Source organism: Trachurus japonicus, chromosome 3 (assembly GCF_045865225.1).
Source record: "Trachurus japonicus isolate A0001 chromosome 3, Traja_1.0".
Lineage (NCBI taxonomy): Eukaryota > Metazoa > Chordata > Actinopteri > Carangiformes > Carangidae > Trachurus > Trachurus japonicus.
Window position 1 is genome coordinate 14601497 of NC_140909.1, and position 8199 is coordinate 14609695.

The following is an 8199-nucleotide window of genomic DNA, read 5'->3' on the forward strand; positions in this document are numbered from 1 at the left end:
CCCTATGATATCATTCATCCAAATTCTTTAAAAAAAAACACCTTCATATCATCGTATGCTGCGAACAAGAAAAACCTGATTCCAAACTCAAAGGCAGAGAGAAAGAGGGAAAGACAAACAAAAAACAGAGAGGTGAGTTAACAAGACAACAAAGCACAACAAAGAAGCTGATGCCATCTGTCTTATCATTCTGCATTACAGCTGTTACACACATACACACCCACAAATGCATCTCTCTCTGCAGGACACCAACAATATTTTAATGTGATTCTGTCCTCAGACGAACAGAAGGCGGAATGTGTCACTTTGGGACTTGATAGAATTGCAAATGACAGTGAGAGTAGACGGAAAGAGTGCAGGGCCGCACTCACAGCCTGTTCATGACTTGATCAGTGGAGTTCACCGACTGTACACGCAACACCATATGACATTTGCAGGGCTTTTGTTATGGAAAGCTCAGTTTATGTCCTCGTTGACTGAGTCACACACCGAGGTGTTGTACGAACACACACCTGTGATGTGATAACAAAGATACTCTTTTTTTCACATTTCTCCAAACAGACAATACTAGCCCAACAATCTTTGAGTTTGCTTCCAGTCATGGCTGTGTTTTAGAAAGTAACTGAGAAACTACAGTCTTATAGGAAAAAGCATTGACTAATATGGATATATTAGTTGACTAAAATGCGTTATTAAACATTTGCATTGCTTTTCTAATGATATGTTGCTGCAATGAGCCGGTTTACAGTCAATTTAGTGGAACCTCACCTCCTGCTGAGAGGAGAAGAGAACAGTAATAAACAGCCTCCTAAGAAGCAGTTGCGTTGCCTGGATTATGTTCAGAGGCAACATATATTTGAGTGAAGGAAGCAAAACATTTTAATGTACTGCAGCAGAGTCACAGAGGTGGTCGAAATCATACCTGGTGTGGAATCCAAAGAACAAAGTGAAAATGTCCTTTGAGCAAGGACGCACGCACAAGTTTGTATCTTTTTCATTCTATGCATTTGTCTTGCATTCCTTCCCTTGTGAAGTCTTTAATTTAATGAGTAATATTTGTTTAATGCTTCTCTCTTAAATTAAAATGTCCTACTGCTCTTTTTAAATAAATCTGAAATAAATAAAATTCTCTTTATCATTGTCCATGCTCTGCAGTATTTTCCTTTTGTTTGATCAGTGGGGAAAATGTCCACTCTCCAGAACTTCCATTTATAATATGAAAGCGATGCCTCTGTTTACCTGCAGCACGTCTACAGAAGGTTTGGATGTGACTATTAGCTATTCATTCAGCCATGTAAATGCAGAGAAAACACAGCAACCTAGACTCTTCCTCTTGTAAGGTGTCGCAGTATCTACTATTTTGTTTAGCCATCATTTGTCATCAGCATTAGTAGAAAACAGACATGTGTGTTCAGTAGCAACAAACATGTTTAGCACAGTTTCAATGTGTTCAATTATCCTCCTTTATTGTAATAAATTACAATGTCAATATGGCATGAACATAGCAAAGGCATTTGTGTGGTTCATATCCTGTAGACAGTAGACACCATGCTGCAACAACATGAAACACATTCCCCTGTGTTGGTGACGGTGCCTTAGAAGTCTATGGTTTCATTGATAATTTACTATTGAGTCTCAGTAATGTCTGAAGCAAGTCTTGAGTCAACAATGGCAAGGTGCACATTGAATCTAAAGCCGGTGTGCATGTAGGTCATCAATTTAAGACTTCATCTCACCCTAAAAACGATGGTATCACTGACCTGCTGCACCTGGAGTAGACTAGAACAGTGTCTTGCTCAAGGACCCTTCCACATGCAGCAGATTTGAACAACCAAACCTGCAATTACTGGAGGACCTAGTGTACCAGCTGACCTTGTCGCCTGTATAATGAATTGAAGAAGTGAGGCCCAGTGGCAGTCAACCAACAGCCTCACAAATCCAATTAACAATTCTCAATAGCAGACTATTGTCTGACTAAGTCATTTTTTCCCCATTCCAAGACACAGATGGGTTTCATGTATTTCAAAAATTATTATGGAAGTTATCTTTAAATAAATGCACAAAAAACAATTCAAGAGAGCCAATAAAACTTGTCACTGGTTATCTCTACTAAGCAGTCGGATGCTAATCTTCTCTAAATTTCAGTGTGGCTGGCAGAATAATAAACGAAATGTAAAAGGTCAGTTACCTGCTCTAGTTTTAAGAGCTTATTTTGTGATTAATGGATGATTTGTGCTCTATCAGAGAATTAGGCTCCCCTCTTCTCGCCCGGCTGTGAAATCATATCATAGAGGGGGGAAAACACTGTCTAGTGGGCCATTGAGTGAAGAAATTTAATCATGAGTATTTTGGGCTTTGGTCAAGGTGAATTATAGAGCCACAGCACAGGCTGTTACAGGCCAAGTGAGAGTTCTGCAGTTCTTGACAGCACATGTACAATACTTTCTGGTAATTTAAAAAATACACACTGTGGAGGCTTTCACTGGAGCAAGCACCCAGGATGCCCACAGAAGGGAATCCTCCACTAAACTACTTACCCACTCACCTCCTGAAACAGTTTAAAAAAACAAACCTTCAGTAATGTGGTTTGTAAGACTTCCAAAGACGGTGGTGGACAAAATCGGGGCTCCTCAAAGATCAGGATAACAGACAGAAGCTTCAGCTGAACTAATTAACATTGAAACACAGCTACAAGGCAGTGGACTGAAAGCAGGTACGGATGCAGTTCAGACTACAGTTGAGAAATTAGGGACTCGAATGACTGAGGCCAAGACTTCTGTGAAATTCATCAAGCAGCTCCAGGAGAAAAATAATTTATCTTGAAGATACCGGCAGTCGCAATAATGTCCGTATAGTGGGAGTGATGGAAGGTGCCGAAGGGTGAGATATGCAGGGGGGGGGGGGGGGGTGCAGAAGCTTATCTATGATGCACTGGATATTGAAGTTAACCTGAATTTGGTAATTGAGCGTACGAGGCAGCGGAGACTGACATTTACCGAGACTAACAGCATGGGGTGGTGGTGTTGCGAGCAGTCTGAGAGAAGGGACAAGTGACTTGGGAAAGAAAATAAGCATTTTTTTCTTCCAGGATCCGTCACAGGACATCATTCACAGACCCAAGAAGTTTGATGTAGCTGCCGTGTCCAGAGTGGTTGCTGACAATATCCGACACACTTTTACCTCCCCCTGAGGGAGTTGGAGATATCCTTTTGTCAGGAGCCTGATAAAATGCGGGACGGTTTGATGACTGAGGGATCTGGACAAACCGTGTCCAGACCTGGATGTTAGTTTGGCTTTGGCAAAGCTGTAGACTTCAGGACAAATTATACTTTAAAAGCACAGTAGATGGTGCTCATGTCTCAACTACACAAAACCTGCTGGTCACGATGGCACTCATTTTAAGTGAAACTTGTTAACACTGAAGCTTAGATAAATACAAATTCAGATGTTGGGGTTTGTCAGTCCTTTGATTCTGAACTCACTGGTTGGCCTATATTGGTGCAAAGTGACAACACAATACAGTTCAGAGTCAAGCTTTATGTGCTATAAGGCTCATAGCAGAGGGCTACTCAACTTAAAGGGTGGGGGTGTCATGGTCTACCATGAAGGGATTGTACCCTTGGACAGTTTTGACCCACTGGACTCTTGTTGACTTCCTGTTTTATTTTGAAAATATTTCCCCATGGTTGTTTTACTTCCTTTGTCTTTGTCTTTCAGATAACAGGTTATGATGAACCTTCTTATCTATTTGTGGTGACTAAAGGGATGAGTATGTTATATAAGAGTGGAAACCAGGACTTGGCTTATAGTGCACATGTTCATATACACCGACGCCATACATCATGACAGATGGCTACACATAAAGCAACAGAAGGATCAGATTTATATGGCAGTTGTTATGTTTTATGACAGGAATGCTAAAATATCAAGGGAGCAAATCTGACTGTGAAAAAAAAAACAATTTATTTCTGCATCTAAAGAAAGTGGACAGCTATCTGAGGAGTGGCAACACTGTTTATCAAGACAAGCAATGAAGGGTTGCTTTCTAGAATTACAGACATTCAAAAAAATATGTATGCATCAAAATTGAACCTTTAACTTGAATTGAATCCTATACTGCAGAAGAAAGCGGCATTTGTATTGATCCAGCGCACACGGAGGTACTACAAGCAGTGGGAAATGGCAGGAAGTTCTTGGCCCGAGAGAAAAACAGCAATCAGATGCCAGTATAGTGAATGAGAAAGGGGCCGTGGTGACAGACATGAGGGAGATTAATGAAGCATTTAGAATATTTTATCAAACATTGTATACATCACAGGGCACTTAAGACCAGGAGGACACGGATAATTATCTGGAGGATATTTGGGAGCGATATTACATTAGAGGAGGTCCAACAAGCCATAAAGAGACTACACTTTAGGAAGTCCCGACGGGGTGTTGGCTTCCCCACACATTTGATACTACAGATTTTTTAATACTGCAAAAAATATATATACACAGTGGCCCAGAAAAATAAAAATCTCCTTATGATCTACTGCTGCTCCAAAACAGAAATCTAATACAGTACACATTTGTCAACTTCATCATAGCCCTAATGTAACTTATTAATTCAATTTCTCAACATCCACAGTCGCATAATAAGGACATTTATGAATTTCAAGTAAAGTGTAATTTTAAGTCAAGTAAATGTATGCCAGATTAAAAGCATTAACTTATTACCTCTCTGAAAAAAGACTGTGCTGATCTTCATTTTGTTTCAGACCTCATTCATCCACATTTACAGAGTGCAGCTCTACAACACTGTGATGACCTTGGTGTTTCTGAATACAGTACTTCTGCCTTGAAACATCTTTGCTCTATATAGAAATATGTCCATATATTGTTCTGGCAGACTCTAGACATAAACTGCAGCTGTTCCAGTTTTCAAACTAGATGTGGAGGGACACAATTTTAAGCTTGTGTTAAGTAGTGCAGTTTGTAGAGATATCTTTATGAGACTTATCTTTTAGTGTGTAGCAGTGGTGACAACACAGAAACAACCAACGATATGCCTCTCTGAAGTGTGTGTGTATTGGACCAGGGGGAGGCTTATCTCAATTGATTCTTACCTAAATATATTCTCTCAGCACAATCAGAGCTGATCAACACCCTCAAGCCTATTTAGAGTTCTTGCTGAGCATAATTTTCAAAAAAAAAAAAAAAAACTCTGTTTGCATCTTCATGATTTCTCAATGCAGTGATCATCAGTGGCAGTGCAATCTTCTCCGGACCCTGAATGTATCTTCTGAGACAGTCCAAAGCTAAATGTAGTCTATCTGCTAAATTTGTGAGCACACTTCAATAGCAGTGTCAAAGCTATAATTTTGACTGACAGAGGGGTTGAGAATTAACCCATGGCAATGATCAGCAATGTTCATTTATCAAGTGAATGAAGCGCCAAGTTATTGCCTCGTATTATTTATAGATCAAACAGAAGATGAACAACACGACCTCTGTCTGGTCACCTCCCTAACATATGGTATGTCTTATATTTAGTGTTACTTTAGCCTTGGTTTGTTCTAATGACTGCTGAGAAAACTATCTAGGTCCCCAGCTCATAATTTACGTCAGCGCCTCTACACCATTTCACTCTGGGCAGGTATTACACCATCGGGCAGTGTGAGCTTGTGAGCTGGAAGCAGCTGCCCACAGTCTTATGTAAGGGGGATTCAACCAAACACACCAGAAACAATAAGCTTAAAATGGCTTATAAACCTACATTACATGCAGCTGAAGAACGAACAGTGACACCAGCAATGTCAGACTTATAACTTTTCATAAGGCTCCTTCTACACAAAACTAAAGTTAGAAATAAAATCAAACTTCTGCATCTTTGAAAGAACAAAGAGCATACTCGTTTCCACTCAGCCAATCTCGGGAGTTTGATTTAACATTTCATTCCTGACCCCACTCCTCCCATGCCATTTAACAGCCTCTGAACAGCCGATTAATAGTGAGCGTAAGCGTAGCCTCTCCATGTGTATCTACAGCAGGTAGTTATTCTCAACACACAGTCCATATGGCTACTAATTATAGTTTGGCACCGAGCATTTCAATGTGCCCAAATCAGCGCCAGCGATGGGTACCTTGTGACTGACCTTTCTGTAGATCTGAGAGGCATCAGCTGTGAATAGCAGTAACACTGCCCTCTGTGACATTACCATTGTGATGTGAGCAACATTTCACAGATCATGGAGCAGGACTGTGGAGCTGAGAAATGACAAGGTGCCAAACTCCGTCTCTCTTGTCTGACACAACTTCTTTTGATCCGTTAGTCATCCCCATCCCCTTTAATGAACAATAAGAGATCGTTTTTGTTTTTTTAACATTTTATCTTGCAAATACTCTTGCTTCTCCAAATTAAAAACATAAAATCAGCTCTTCCCTGCCTTGCTGTATGTTATTATTATCAAACTGTTTTGAAACTCAACCACCTGAAGGTGGGGGGAGATACCACCGCCATGTTGACCATATGGCCAGCTTATTATGTACTGGCAGCGCATCTTAATGAGAGTCCACAACCTGACAGAGACATTCTTTCTGAGCCCACACCACACTGAAATGAATGCACACACACGCACACACACACACGCACACACACACACACACACACACACACAGGTAGAGAGAGATGTAGTATTACAGGCATGCGGCCTCACAGATGCAAACAAACACACTCATTCTTGTGAAATATGTACACACAACACTAAAGACATGCATGATGAAAACTCTTTTGCATAGTCCAATGATTCTTCAATGTGTGTGGTGTGAATGCATTTGTGTTAGAAAAAAGATGAAGCCTCGGCTCAGGCTCCAATCAAAGCTCTGTACTGGCACCCAGTGGTAACATTAACACACTAAATTTGTAGCTGCCAACAAGGTCGGCACTTGACCTTGACAATAAACTGAGTAAAGCTTTTTTGTTGTTTTGGTGTTGGAACAATATTATACCATTTTTTACAGCACCTAAAATAACACATTGCCTGTGAAAATGGCATTAAATCCGACAGACTATGTTTAGAGAAGGCCAGAGCAAATAGGCGTCAAATAAGGGGCGTCATGACAGTAAATGTTTCCATAGTGATATTTGAGCTTATAAACATTAGGTTAACAACCATACAGAAAGATAAGGAACAGATAAGACTTGGTATCTCATGCTTCTTCAGGGCTGCTGTCACAAACACTTAAATAAAACATAAAATATTAAAATAAAAACACTACAAAACACTACACTGTTCATCTTGGGGCCATATTTAAGGAAGAATAGTGAATCTTGGCACATCAGGACAAAAATGACGAAGCATTTATGAGAGATTAAAAAACAACTCCAGTGCCACCTCCATAGCATCTTTTTCACCTATGGTCATCTTTAGCGCAGGGAACTAAACAGTGTTGACTTACTTAATTAGAAACACTTTGGACTGTGCGTGTGTGTGTGTGTGTTTTTGTCATTGCAAATGATCCTTGTACCTTTTTATTGCCCATCATAAATTTAAAACCAATAGACATTTTGGTCAGTGAGACGCTGTGATTACACACCCAAATCCCCAATCACGTACCTTACTGCTGGTAAGTATTTTATGGTTATTCATCAATACCTCTGAAACCTGCACACACTTCCTGGTTTACACAGCCTACATAAACTATGACCAGACCACACCTGAGAGGGTTGAACCTGATGTTCTGCATGGGTGTTTCTTTCATAAACTGGTGATAACGCACAAACAAATAAACGAAGGACGAACCGACTGACAGACTCTCAGTTTGGCTGAGGCTGTGACACAACTGGTTTCTAACACCCCGTGTTTTAAAATGAAACCAATTTAAAATACGTGCTTTTGTATTCATGACTTGGAATTTCATATCATTTCATTCTTTGAATGGTTCAAACTTCTTTCCTGTGGATAAAAAGTTTTCTGACATTTGAGTTTGGAGGACATCTTTTCAAGTTTGAGGCACTGAAGGGAGAACTTTTTTGAAGAGATAAAAAAAAACACAAATGGTGGACTGCAGACAACTTGAAGAATTATAAAGGTACCGTTTCTCTGTTTTCCAACATTTTAAAATGACATAAAAATTAAGTAATTGTGTGCAGCTTCTGTTATACTACCAAAATAAGAATACTAATTTCATGCTCTGTTTGAATTTTCTTTCTTTTTG